Below are 15,213 nucleotides of genomic sequence, written 5' to 3'. Positions count from 1 at the left end.
CACTATTCTTTTTGATGAAATTTGCTCCATCTTAGGTCAGTGGTAATTTCTTTATGTTGGCTCTGGTGTCCTTTGACACAGCACTTAGTTCTTGATAGTGCTGCTTTCTAGCTCAATGAAATGCCCCAGGCTCATCTTGCTATATATCTAGAATCAGTGATTCCTAGAAGGAATCTTGCTTTTTTTTGGTGGGGAATGGTATTTAGAGACCACAGTCTGAGTGCCAGGAAAGTGCATTAATCTTGCATTGAAATTGCATTTAGCAATCTTCATAGATAGAGTTGGGAAATAGATGTTTAAAAATAAAAGAAATCACGAGTGTACACTGACATTTCCAATTCAAATTTCAGGTTACAGAATATTTACTTAATTTGCTTGATTTTATGCTTGTATCTCTTTAGACTTGGGCTGGAAGTTGAAAGGCTTTCACCCTGATCTGGAGAACTGTGCTGGCCCTGAGTGTGCCATGCCGTGCCATGCCGAGTTGCAACAGTCATGTTCGACTCTGTGGACCCTATGGACTATATGTAGCCTGCCAGGCTTCTCTGTCCATGGGGTTCTCCAGGCAAGAATACTAGAGTGGGTTGCCATGCCCTCCTCCAGGAGATCTTCCCAACTCAGGGATCGAACACATGTCTCTTAAGTCTTCTGTATTGGCAGGTGTAACTGCTCTTATATCCATTTTTCATCCATCCTCTGCTTTGCCCTGTATTCCAGGAGGCTGGCACCCTACAGCCTGCATTTCCCTGGCTCCCCTGTCAGCTGGCTCCCAGATGATCTTTGTCAGTGGGGAACACGGCTAGGAGGTTGACAGATGGGAAGGGGAACGAGTTCAGATTATTTCTGCCTTTCTGTCTCTGCCTTGAAAATCATCTGTGGCAGCAGCCAGGTCTCCTCTGAAACCTCAGCTTCAGTGGTCCTAGCTCGCCAAGGTTTTAGCTCTCATTGGGTGACCCTGGCCCTTGGCTCTGGTTCTCCCACCTCCTTCCCCTTCCTGTTTCTGCCGTAGGCACGCTAGTGGCTTCAGCTTGGCACTAATTTCTGGGTTGTCTCACTGTCCTCTGGGTTTTTGCCTCTCCTGTCACCTGTGTAACAGAATTCTCTATGTTATATCCATAGTAGTTCTGCGTTAAATACTCAAAAGGTTTCTGTTATTTGATTAGACTCTGATGCAATCGTGTTGCTTAATCACTGAACGTTTTATTTTACCAACAAAGTCTTGTGAATTTTTGACTGCTTGGAGCTTGCAAACTGAATCCTGACAGTCATTATTATCATTATCACAAGTCATTTATTAATCATCTCACTGTGGGTATCACTTCATACATTTATATTTTTCCTTTTTAATCATAACTGTTAGACTTTGTCAAATTATGCTTCCCCTCTGGCTCCTGAATCTGCCATCCCTACTGTTATCACCCCACTTCAGGCCATTATGACAGCCTCCCTAAATTTTGAAATAACTTCACAACTTTCTCCCTACCTCCGGTCCCTTCATTCTCTAGTCTATTTTAATATATGCTGCCAGATTTATTTTTATAAAGCACAGCTCTGATAATGTCACACCATCACTAAGAAAGAAAACCTCCTGTGGCTTCCCATCGCTTACCAAATTAAGCACAGACGCTTTGTACTGGCTTTCAACATTCCCCACACAATATCCCCAAACTTACCTCTGTGTTGAGTGTTTCATCATACAAACCACGCCTCGGCCTGTTGATCCATTGGCAAGGAAGATCCTTGGAAGTAAAAGAGTTACCCTTGACTTTGCCATGTGCCTTGTGCTATTTGAAATGTCCTGTGGAGAGGCAAAGTCAAAATAGAGATAGAAAACAAATTTGGACGTTGCCATCAGAGAAACTATTCCTTCTGCATTTATTAGATATAATTTTTCTATTAAAGAACTTTCCCTCATTCACTAATTTGTCTGCACTACTGAAAGGCAAGTTAAATATAGATATTTCTCCCCTGTTTGTTGTCAGTTTTTAGTGTAATGATTTAGTGCCCAAGCAACTCTCAGTGGTGGCCAATGAATTTCTGAATAATATTATGAATCCACGCACCATTGTATATTTACATTCATTTTAGCTATTTTTCTTCTTGATGCAGATTGTCCCATTCAGGTAATGAATCCATCTGTTTTAGATTTTAAAACATAGAGATCACAATGAATAAGCCCTTAAAGATAAAATGACATTCACTTTTTATAGGCTTGTTTATTTTACTCTGAGTTCTGGATCCCTCTGGACTCATTTTAGAAACAAAATGTCAGTGATTAAAGAAACTTCTTGCTCTCAGTGAAGGTCATTGTTGACACTTGATTTTATTGTTTCTGTGGGCTTCCTTGGTCTTACTTGTTCTTGGTCATAGGCTCTGTTCATTCATTTATTCATTTTTATTGAATAAGATGCACAGGGCTATTGCTGTTGCGGTTGTTTTTGGCTGTGCTGTGAGGCTTGTGAGATTTTAGTTCCATGACCACCAGGCATTGAACACGGACCCTCGTCAGTGAGAACGTGGAGTCCTAATCATTGAACTGCCAGGGAATTCCCCAGGACTATGTTCTTGTGAAGCTGAACCCCTACAGGAGACACAGACATTTAACAATAAATTACACAAATGATAATACAATTCCAGTTGAAGTGGGTACTGTGGAGGAGAAAATCAGTGTTATAAGCAGTTGTGTCAGGGAGGCTCTGACTTGTTGGAGGAAAGGGGCAGGGAAGGCTTCCCCAAGGATTTGATGTCTGAGCAGAGATCTGAAGGATGAACAAGGATTTAGGTAGAGGGGCTCATTAGCACAGAACACAGAAAGTGAGAAAGCCTCGATGAGAGAAGAAACATGTCCCTTTGAGGATTGAAAGAAAGGCCACTGTGGCTGGAGTATGGAGACCTACAGGGTGACTGAAATAGGTCAGAGAGGCATGGAGGGACCAGGCCATGCAAGGCCTTCAAGATCATGGTAAGGATGGTACAGTTTTTTAAATAAAGGGCTATCATGATCAGGTCTGCATTAGGCTGAAGTGTGGGAAATATATAGGAAGGACACAAGACTATGTGCCGAGATGTCACCAGAGATCCAGGTGAGAAATGTCTGTATTTCAGAAAGTATTCCTTGTTCTGAATTCTTCTTATCTAGTCATAGCTATTTTAGCTTTTATATGAATATTTCTTTGGTATATGCTTTTTATCTTCCTACTGCTAACTTCTCTATGCTTTAAATCAAAATGAATTTCTTTTTTTCAGTTTTATTGACAATAATAATATACTTAAAGTGAACAAGGTGCTTAGTACTTAGCAACAGAGTCAAGGGGAAACCTGTGCTGATTTCTGGAGCTTTTTCTCACCTTAGCTTCCTTTTTTCTGGTTCTTTGATCTACAAATTACTGTCACTTCAGTTTCTTTGAAATTTGCTTTCTCAATTCAGTGGGATCACCTTGCTTTGTTCAAGAAGTCCCTCCCAGCTCCACTGTCCAGAAGATGCCTCCAGACAGGGAGCCAGGGCAGGCAGAGGACTCACCCTGCTTGTTTCCTTTTCTCGGTGATCTCAGTCCGGAACAGTCTTTTTTCTAAAGTAATCATTTCATATATTTTGTTCCGCTTTTCTAGTTGTTTACAGTGTGTATGTGAAGGATTCCTTCTAGTCCCAATTATTTTATCATGGCCAGAAATGAGTCTGTGCATTCAGTTTTGATCATACTGAACTCAAGTTAGAAATTTCTAAGTGGAAGTCCATTATCCAGTTGGTGTTAGATTTGCATTTTAGAGAGGGAATCTGAGTTGAAGAGATACATTTGGGGATTGGAGTAGGATGGCAGGTGATCAGAGTCATGAAGCCTGATTGGACATTATCAGTTGTGAGAATGAAAGCGTGTGAAGAAAATTGGGCTTTGGGTTTGGCCTTGGGGAATTATACTTTCAGATCCCAGGCAGAGGAAGATGAACCAGAGGAGATGGCAGAGAAGCATCATCTAGAAAGGTTAGAGAAAACTAGGACAGCATGTTGCAGATGTATGGGAAGGTATTGTTAAGATTTTCATCATTAATTATTATCAAAATTTTAATGATGCCGGTTCAGATGAATGGAGGACTGAGAGTTGCCAACTGCGTTTTGTGACATGAAAAGTTTGAGTGGTCTTGCCCAGAGCACTTTCGGGAGAGTACTGGGACAGAAGCTAGATTTTGATGCTGAGGAGAGAGTGGGAGGTCAGACAACGGAGAGGTATGTTTAGACAATTTTTATTTAAGTACAGAATTTTACTTTTTAAATTAAAAGGTTTTTTTTACATATATATGTGTATGTAATTCTTTTCTTGTTTAGGTTATTATAGAATATTGAGCAGAGTTCTTTGTGCTATACAGTAGGTCCTTGTTGGTTATCTATTTAAAATATAGCAGTATGTACATGGCAATCCTAAACTCTTAATCTATCTGTTTTTCCCCTCCCCTTCCCCACTGGTAAGCATAAGTTTGTTCTCTATAGAAATCTGTGAGTTTGTTTCTGTTTTACAAATAAGTTCATTTGTATAATTTTTTTCTTAGATTCTGCTTGTAAGTGATATAATGTATTTGTCCTCTTCACTCTGCTTTACTTCAGTTCAGTTCAGTTCAGTTCAGTCGCTCAGTCGTCTCCGACTCTTGCGACCCCATGAATCGCAGCACACCAGGCCTCCCTGTCCATCACCAACTCCAGGAGTTCACTCAAACTCACGTCCATCGAGTCAGTGATGCCATCCAGCCATCTCATCCTCTGTTGTCCCCTTTTCCTCCTTCCCCCAATCCCTCCCAGCATCAGAGTCTTTTCCAATGAGTCAACTCTTCGCATGAGGTGGCCAAAGTACTGGAGTTTCAGCTTTAGCATCATTCCTTCCAAAGAAATCCCAGGGCTGATCTCCTTCAGAATGGACTGGTTGGATCTCCTTGCAGTCCAAGGGACTCTCAAGAGTCTTCTCCAACACCACAGTTCAAAAGCATCAATTCTTCGGTACTCAGCTTTCTTCAAAGTCCAACTCTCACATCCATACATGACCACTGGAAAAACCATAGCCTTGACTAGATGGACCTTTGTTGGCAAAGTAATGTCTCTGCTTTTCAATATGCTATCTAGGTTGGTCATAACTTTCCTTCCAAGGAGTAAGCGTCTTTTAATTTCATGGCTGCAGTCACCATCTGCAGTGATTTTGGAGCCCCCCAAAATAAAGTCTGACACTGTTTCCATTGTTTCCCCATCTATTTCCCATGAAGTGATGGGACCATATGCCGTGATCTTCATTTTCTGAATGTTGATCTTTAAGCCAACCTTTTCACTCTCCTCTTTCACTTTCATCAAGAGGCTTTTTAGTTCCTCTTCACTTTCTGCCATAAGGGTGGTGTCATATGTATATCTGAGGTTATTGATATTTCTTGCGGCAATCTTGATTCCAGCTTGTGCTTCTTCCAGCCCAACATTTCTCATGATGTACTCTGCATATAAGTTAAATAAGCAGGGTTACAGTATACAGCCTTGACGTACTCCTTTTCCTATTTGGAACCAGTCTGTTGTTCCATGTCCGGTTCTAACTGTTGCTTCCTGACCTGCATACAGATTTCTCAAGAGGCAGATCAGGTGGTCTGGTATGCCCATCTCTTGAAGAATTTTCCACAGTTTATGATGATATTTAGGTCCATCCATGTTGTTACAAATGGCATTATTTCATTCTTTTTAATGGTTGAATAATATTCCATCATATACCTATACCACATCTTCTTTATCCATTCATCTGTTGATGGGCATTTAGATTGCTTCCATGTCTTGACTATTGTAAACTATACTGCAATGAACATTGGGGTGCATGTATCCTTTTGGATCACATTTTTATCCAGATATATGCCCAGGAGGAGAAGTGGGCAACAGAGGATGAAATGGTGGTTGGATGGCATCACTGACTTGGTGCATATGAGTTTGAGCAAGCTCTGGGGATTGGTTATAGACAGGAAAGCCTGGTGTTCTGCAGTCCATGGGGTCACAAACAGTTGGACATGACTGAGCGACTGAACTGACTGATATGCCCAAGAGTGGGATTGCAGGGCCGATAGATAGTAAATCTAGTTTTAGTTTTTTAAGGAACTGCCATACTGAAGATAAGAGTTACCTTGAGAGCTGTAACTGGATGAGAATTTCCAGAATTGTTTTCATTTATTTTCTTTTTAAAAAATGTTTTCTTTACAATAAGAGAGCCTTGAGTATATAGAAATGCTGGTGGGAAGAACCTGGCTGAGGATATAAGGTTAATAATTTGAGAGAGAGCTGATACTCTGTAGTGTCAGGAAGAAAAAGGCTGCTGCATGTGCAATTCATGAGTTGAGATTTGACCTTAGATAGGAAAAGTTATATATTTTCTTGTAACAGAAGGAAAGAAAAGAGAATGGGTATCTAGAAAATCAGGTTTGTTGGTTTGGTGGAGGGAAGTTCAAGATAAACCATCAGTTAGAGATAGTGATGGTTTCCATGTCTCATAGAGAATGTTTGAAAAATATGTGTCCAGTATTGACATGGGCTTCCCAGGTGGCACAAGGAGGCTGGAGAGAAAGCAGTGGCTTCTTCACCTGTCCATCCTCTGCTAAATGTTCCCATTTCTCTCCTCTTTTCAGGTTTCTTTCCCTATTTCTGATATTCAGTTCTCAAGCCTTACTGCTGTTTCAACCCATCCTCTTCTCGATCTCTAGCTTTATTTTTCTAATTCTGGTTTCTCATCCAATCCTTAACCTTATTCTTGCTCCCTCTCCTGCATATAATATCTTTATTACTTATTGAAAACCTTTCCCCCCATCCTTCATCTTTTCCAAATCCTCTTCTTCTTGTATGTTTGTCCTTATGTCTTCTTTCTTTTTCTTTAAGCCATCTTGAGTCCCACTTGTTGGCTCACTTTCTATTTGTTTACAAAAGAAAAGTCCACGTTTTCAGTATTCAATCTCAATTTGAGATTGATTATATTCTTAAATGCCATCTTGAGCTGCTTTAAATGTTCTCAAATTTTATTCCTTAGGATGGAAAAATAAAGGGCATTTCAATAGCAGTACATAAGTCTCATCATTTGAGATTGAAATAGTATTTTTTAAAAAGGCAGAAGTGCCTATAAGTTTTTTTGTTTGTTTGTTTCTTGCTTGTTTTTAAAAAAGAGAGACCAGTGATATTTACATATAGTTGGGCAAAGCATTATGAAAACATTTACATATTTAAATTACTTAGAAAATTAGAGTGAATTGGAAAAACAATAAATGTCTTCATATATCTAAATTATGGTTTATGAAAAAGTATGTAACTCTTCATAAAAAAAGAAATGTATGTTTTCACTTAAGCACCAAAAATGTGGAAAGCTTTTGAGAAGCACTTCTATCAGGTAGGGCTTCCCAGGGGGTGCAGTGGTAAAGAATCTGCCTGCCAATGCAAGAAATGCAAGACTCCAGTTGGATCCCTGGGTTGGAAAGATTCCCTGGAGTAGGAAATGGTAACTCTCTCCAGTATTCTTGTCTGGGAAATTCCATGGGCAGAGAAGCCTGGTGGGCTAACAGTCCATGAGGTTGCAAAGACTCAGACATGACTGAGCAACTGAGCACACACACACATATTTATCAGGTAGGCTGAGTCAGGAATTTGAGTTGTTTCACTGTCACAAGTAGGCAGTGACAACTACACAGATCATCTAATATGTACATCTACTATGTACAAAGTGCTTTCCTAGCATCTGTGAAAGAATAACAGTATAACCTTGAGTCTTAGCTTTCAAGTCAGCCCTCAGAGAGAGAGAGGGAGTGGCATTAGGCATGAATTTGATCTTTGAAACCCAAGTGCAAGAAACTTTCTTCTTCTGTATCACATAACTCTGGCACTGAGCCACATTGACTAATATGTCAAGAAATTCAATCAGTTTCCAGTGCTATTGAGATGTTCACTGTAGAGATGCTCAGTATGGTCCCCATGGGTTATTTAAAGGCAGTGACTCCATTCCTTCCATGGCAAGAATAGGAAAGGGACTTCTTTGATGAGGTTCCTGGGTTCCTGGGCATTGGGAAGGAGAAAAATGAAGATCTCCATTATTCCAAGTCCTGAACAAACCATCTCTTTCTCCATTTCCATTTCCTCCTCTTCAAACCTTGGGTGATCCTCTTCCTCTAGGTAATTCAGTTGTACAGTCTCTGTAAACTAAGGCTTCTGAAAATAAGTCTTGTTTATTCTCTAGGGCATACAGGGTTGATTGCTCTTGGGGAGGGCCCAAAAAGGAAAAAAAAAAAAAGAAGAAAATCTTTCATGAGCCTTCTAAAACAGCCACAATTAGATTTAAAATATTTTAATAGATTATCAAGCTATATATGGATACTATGGGAAATTTATTGATGACAAGGTACATTGCATCTCACATTTGACATTCAATCATATAGCTTTTGTCAAATTCTAATTTTTCCAAAACTCATCTGTTATTTTCAAGTCAGTGAGAAACATATTTAAAAGCCTCTTACTGACTCAACACTCACCATGACGTACTGACTGATCTGTAGATTTACCAGGACACTAAAAATAAACTTTATGCCAAAATTTGATGCAGAGAAGTGGAACATAATACTCTTAAAATATAATTATAATTTTTGAGTAATGGGGTATTTTTGAAAAGAAATGTCTAGCTATCACGAAATATTCACCCTAGGGAAAGGAAACATCAGGTTTAATGTATCAACTTCTTCATAAAGTGAACCTAAAGAGAGCTTTTACATCTCCACATGATGGCAACATTCAGATCTACGAAAATCATCCTTGCAATGAATATGATATGGAAACATTTCAAAAGAAGATGTGGGGCTCAATGCTTTAGACTAGAGCAGTGATTTTCCAACTTTGTTGTGTATATAAACCACCTGGAGATCTTGCTAAAATGCTGATTCTCATTCAGTAGGTCTAGGGTGGGGCCTGAGGGTTCAGCATTTCTAAGAAGCTCCTGGGTGATGTTGCTGCTGTAGGTTTGCTGACAATCCTGAGCAGCAAGATTTTAGAGAGTATAGTTTCTGTAGTCAATGATGAAAAGTTGACTTTTTTTGCAATGTGAATATATCTTTTATACACAAATCACATAGGTTTTTTTTTTTTTTTCCCTTTCAAGGAATTTTGGACCTAAATTTAATTTTTTTTTAATAAAAAACTTTATTTATGGAGGTTAACCAGACCAATGAAAAATATAGGAAAGATGAGGGCCAAAGTAGACCAGAGTCATGCATTGTGTGGTAAATATGGAAAACACTCAACACTATGTAATAGAAATGGTTATGATAAAGTGTGTAGTAGTCACATACATGGAGAGCCAGGCTGATTGACTTGCTGAGACTTGAGACCCTTGGTGCACCAGTTGGCTTCCAGTTTATGCTGGGAGACATGAGACAAGTTTTGAATGTGTGATTTTGATATACCAGTTGGACACTCAAGAGGAGATTCAAATAAGTAGGACTTGGGTGGAGCTCAGCACAGAGATTGAGTCTGGATGTATAGATTTAGAGTGGGTGTGAAGTGAAAAGAGAGCCTAGTTCACGTCCTAAAGAATACTAATATTTAAAGGAAGAAACAAAGGAATAATAGTCAACAAAGGATTTAGAGATTTATGAGAAAAATTGGGAAAATGAGTTTTCACTGAAGCTAGGTAAGAGTGTTGTAGGTGCTTAACAAATGGTTGTTAAAATGAAAACCAATAACAAATACACAGTAAAGAAACAAACAGAAAACCAGACTGAACTGGGTTTATGAATGCTTTGTACCAAGACCACTGGAATGTTTGATTTTCCTAAGCATATATTCTTTAAAAATTTTATTGTTTTTTAAATTTACTTTTTTTTTTATATTGGAGTATAGTTGAAACTCCAATACTTTGGCCACCTCATGCGAAGAGTTGACTCATTGGAAAAGACTCTGATGCTGGGAGGGATTGGGGGCAGGAGGAGAAGGGGACAGAGGATGAGATGGCTGGATGGCATCACTGACTCGATGAACGTGAGTCTGAGTGAACTCCGGGAGTTGGTGATGGACAGGGAGGCCTGGTGTGCTGCAATTCATGGGGTCGCAAGAGTCGGACACGACTGAGCGACTGAACTGAGCTGAACTGAACTGATAGTTGATTTGCAGTGTTGCATTAGTTTCAAGCGTGCGGCAAAATGATTCAGTTACATATATACATATATCCTTTTTTTAATATTTTTTCCCATATAGATTATTGCAGAATATTGAGTAGAGTCTCCTGTGCCATACAGGAAGTCCTTGTTGGTTAGTTTATATATAGTAGTGTGTATATGAAGTGACTTAGCAGCAGCAGCAGCAGTGTGTATATGTTAATCCTAAACTCCTAATTTATCCCTCCCCCCTCCTTTCCCCTTTGGTAACCATAAGCTTGCTTTTGAAGTCTGTGAGTCTGTTTATGTTTTGTAAACAAGTTCATTTGTATGATTTTTTAAGATTCTACATATCAGTGATATCATGTATTTGTCTTTCTCTGCTTGACTTACTTCACTTAGTATGGCAAGCTCTAGGTTCATCCATGTTGCTGCAAATGGCATTATTTCATTCTTTTTATGGCTAAAATTCCATTGTATATATGTACTACCTCTTCTTTATCCATTTCTCTGTTGATGGACATTTAAGTTGTTTCCATGTCATAGCTATTATAAATAGCGTCCTACGCATATTGTTTTATATGTTTTTTCTATCAAAGACTGTCTTCTCTCCCTGGAATAGCCTTCATTCTCCTTCCACTTTTTGTGATCTCTGCCTCTGCTGCCTACTCCCTCTTATGTTTGCACCCACTCTCTCTGGCCCTGGGACATCAATGATACTCTTTTGCTTCTGGCTCCCCTTGTGGAACTGGATGATTGCTCGTCAACCTTTCCAAGCCCTGTGTGCCAGCACTGTCTCTGACCAATAAGCTGGTACCCAGCTGGACTAGAAAGCCCTCATCCCATAAGGAACTGTAGCAACTGATTGAAACCAAAGGGGGAGAAAATATTTGCTGATAGTTGATGTTAGTATTTCCTTTTCACTATGATGCTGTATATGATGATGGCTGGTGGAGTCCAAGTTCCAGATGAACCATGACATGTGACCCTGAGAGACCCTGTATACGACCAGAAGAAGTTGTTGTTTTGTTGCTAAGTTGTGTCTGACTCTTTGCGACCCCGTGGACTGCAGCACACCAGGCTTCCCTGTCCTTCACCATCTCCTGGAGTTTGCTCAAACTCATGTCCATTATTTCAGTGATGCTGTCTAACCACCTCATCCTCTGTCACTCCCTTCTCCTTTTGCCTTCAGTCTTTCCCAATGAGTTGGCTCTTTGTGTTGGGTGGCCAAAGGATTGGAGCTTCAGCTTCAGCGTTAGTCCTTCTAGTGAATACTCAGAGTTGATTTCCTTTAGGATTGACTGGTTTGATTTCTTTGTAGTCCAAAGGACTCTTAAGAGGACTCCCTGGTTAAGTGGTTAAAATTCCACATTCCAGTGCAAGGGGTGCACGTTCGATCCCTTATCGGGGAACTCGGATCCCACTTGCTTCTCAGCCCAAAAACCAAAGCATAAAACAGAAACAATATTGTAATAAATTCAAGAAAGACTTAAAAAATGGTCCACATTAAAAAAAAATTTATTAAAAAGGGGACTAGAGGCAGTGGAGAGCAGAGGTGTTTACGAGATGAGCTGAGAGTCAGGCTGCCTGGATTTGAATCCCATTCTGCCATTCACAAATTGTTCAGTCTAAGAAAGGTTACTTAACTTCTTCATATCTCAGTTTTCTCCTCTGTAAATGGGGACTGGACACATAGCGTAGTTCTTGGTCAATATAACCTGTTAAAGAAATGGTGACAAAACCAATCAAACATATGAACACAAATACATGCATACATAATGTTTCATGTTAGGTGTGCAGATGGGATCTGACACTAAAGGAGGTTGATCAGGAGCAGTGAGCTGGGCTTCTCAAAACAAACAAACAAACAAACAAACCTGTAGATGGGGCAGAGATAGGTGGGAAGGCTAATCAGTCCACTTTGGGGAGAATTAACGTGATGCCCTTTTGGACACTAAGATGATGAAATGATGTTTGTCAGAGGAATGTGGGCTTGACATATTCTCCAGTGTGGAGTGGAAGAGTGAGATCTAAGTCATTTATATTATTTTTCTACTTTTCCTATTATTCAGTGATGGTCATTTATGAAGTTGGCTATCGTTTTTGGACAGAGAGTGTTTTTTTTTCCCCCTTTGTAAATGGATCTCTAAGACCTCTAACCTCATCTGTACCCTCTTATAATATGAGCTCACCCGTTTAAACAATATTAAGGAAATGAAAATTTCTAGTGGTATTTAGTGTTCAGAATCAGTCCTTGAAGGATGCCAGGTGGGGGATAAAGGATCAGTCAGATACCGTAATATCAGTCAAGATGGATAATCACTGAAAATCCAAGAAATTATCATCAGAGAAACTTATTTGCACAGACAAATGTCCTTATCAACATCAGGCGTTATTTTTAAGATTCAAATCATGTATTATTGAGTAGCATAATGCCAGTCTAAATGAAATATTTTCTAGCTTAAGTTTTATTGATTTCAATTTGTTAATTATAATTACTAACTTTTTATTTTTTAATGTTCGAGTGCTGACATGCTTGGGGGAAGGTGGGGTGGGGAAATTGAACCACAGTGGTGATTGCACAGCAAGGAAATCAGCAGAAGAGGAAAATTAAATGCTAGGTGATGGTGTGAAGTCAGCAGTGAGGAGAATGAGTGAGGGGAAAGAGTTAAATTTTTAAGTGATTTAGCAAATGATGTCAAGAAAGTGCCACACCATTGTTTCAGTTTTTCTAATATAACAAGCCATAATTGATCATTTTTTTGTACTCATGTAAGAAAACCTCTTTAGGGAAAATTTTCAGTGTCCTAAGGAACTCATTGCAAAATTGTTTTGTTTAAAAGAATACTTAGAGGCTTAGCACGCACACACACAGAGATAGATATCATTTTGAAATCCCAAACTGCTTGAAAACTGTTGAGAAGGTATCAGAAGCATCTTTTACTCTGGAATCCTGGACTGAGCAGAATTTTCAGAAGTGGACAGAACCATTTACTTCTCTTTTCTCCTCCTGAGAGGTGTTGAAAATGTATATTGGAAGCAAAAAAAAAAAAAGTCTTCTCCTGGTAAGTTCTAACCTGCTTCTCATGTCTTTTGCAATCCTATCCCAAAGCCTTCACTGCCTGAGTAAAAATAAAGAGAGTTCCCTTTTTAGTTTTCCACCTTTTAAAAACTTTCCTAAGTAAACATATATTTGAGCTTGTAAGTAATATTAAGTATACATTTATTCATTTTTCTGGGTTCTTGTGTTAAAATTGTTTCTGTTCTATGGGTTTAGTTTCTGCTGGATTCAGTCATTCTTTCTTCGTCCACCTATCCATTCCTTTGTTCATTCATTCTGGACCCCTACACACCTGAGGATCTATGAGAACATAATGCAATTTCCTCCTGATAATTAGTGACTTTCTCAAATAGTTCTGATATGAGAACCCCAGTTAGACATATATTCGTTAAAAATAGTCTGTGTAAAAAGCATGGGGGAGTGGTGGTCTTTGATTTAATATTATTCTGCCTGTGGCGGGTTTCTAAAATGAAGTACCTGTCAGTCAACTGCCCATCCTCCTCGCTTGTCCAAATTGGGTGGTTTACACATCTGAAGGAAGGCTGAAGTGAGAGGCAATCTGTGGACGGTGTTCAGTGTTCATTTCCTTTTCTCCCTCATTTTTCATGTGTCAGCTTAATGTCATTTCTTTAGGGACGCCTGCCCAACACCTCCCTATCCCACTCCCTCCAGATGAGTTACTCCGTTACTCTTAGCAGCCCCTACTTCTTTTTCACAGCCCTTATTACAGTTGCAGTTAAATGTTTGTTGGGGTGATTGTTTACTTAATGCCTGTCTTTTCCATCTGACCATATGCTCCATGGGGGCGGGGCGACCATGTGTTGTTTACAGCCCTCTCCCCAGAGCCTGTCATGGAGTCTGGCACATAGTGGGAGCTAATTTGTTGACTGAATTAATCAAAAAGTAACCATTAAAAAGACATTAAATTTAATTTAACCACTAACCAGAAAAAGTGTGTGTATTGAATTAACCTTTTTAATTTGCGTGTGATATTGCACATGCACGGATTATCATTTTCTAAAAATCACAGCATGCTGAAATGTGCGAAAATTAGGGAAAAAAATGGTGTTCACTTTTTTTTTTTTAATAAGGGAAAATTGAAGATCAGGAGAAACCATAAACTAGAGGAACTATAGAATTAGTTGGAATGTTAAAGTCCCTTCCCCACAAAGTGAAGGTTTTAAATTTAATTTGCTCTTAGAACTGTTGAATGAATATATGCAGGGTAGTTAGGCTTAAAAATTTCCACACTACTAGTGACTTGATAGATTATAATCACTCTTTCCCCTAGGAGCTGCTGTGCTTTCTCATTGTAAAAAGTAATTAGCAGATGTAAAATAAAAGTTTATTAATCTTATAGGATATAATTATGGTTGTTTGTATGTAAATTCTTTCATGTTCGTGGATTGCTTATCTTTCATTTTAAATAAAGAGGTTAGAAGTCAAATATCATTACCAATTTGATTAAAACCATTACAATTCTTTTTGTTTAAAAAAAAAAACAGAGCCTTACTTATTTTTCAAAAGATAATGCTAAATTAATTGGCCTAGTTTTAGGGTTGGAATTCCCAGTAGCCAAACCAAAATGTCCTAATGCAGATGATCTGCCAAAAGTATTTGAAAATATCAAGTTAAAAAAAAAAACATGGACTATAACACAGGAAACTGCATATCTGCAGCACCATTCGTCAATTTATTTAAAATGTCTGATGTTCAATGATGAGTGAGACCGGGGATGGATGGCTTCTGCTTGCCTAGCCCATCTACCTTCTCTCTTGTGCAGTCTCTTCTCTCTCCTAGGAGGCAACTCTGTCCAGACAATGTCAACTGGTTCTTTGACTCCTTGGTTTCTAGTGGATTCGGTCAAGGGGAGAGCCAGCAGGAAGTCAGGGAGGGCAGAGAGTTCAGGATATAATATCCTGGCTCCCTCCCTGTGGGGTTGCTAGGGGCTGGTTGTGTCCCTCCCATCCAGGGATTAGGGGAGAGGTCACTGCTCCTCTCAGATGGCATCTGTCTGTGACTCCTTC

The 15,213-nt window shown here is 39.2% G+C and overlaps 1 protein-coding gene across 6 annotated transcripts in view; it reads left to right on the top strand.

Moving 5' to 3' along the window:
* The window catches only part of GRM8 (glutamate metabotropic receptor 8), an 872,326-nt gene that overhangs the window by 128,082 nt on the left and 729,031 nt on the right, over positions 1-15,213 (top strand). The gene's annotated exons all lie outside the window — the stretch shown is intronic.

The sequence above is a fragment of the Bos javanicus genome, chromosome 4 (assembly GCF_032452875.1).
Source record: "Bos javanicus breed banteng chromosome 4, ARS-OSU_banteng_1.0, whole genome shotgun sequence".
NCBI lineage: Eukaryota > Metazoa > Chordata > Mammalia > Artiodactyla > Bovidae > Bos > Bos javanicus.
This window is presented reverse-complemented; position numbering and strand designations above follow the sequence as displayed.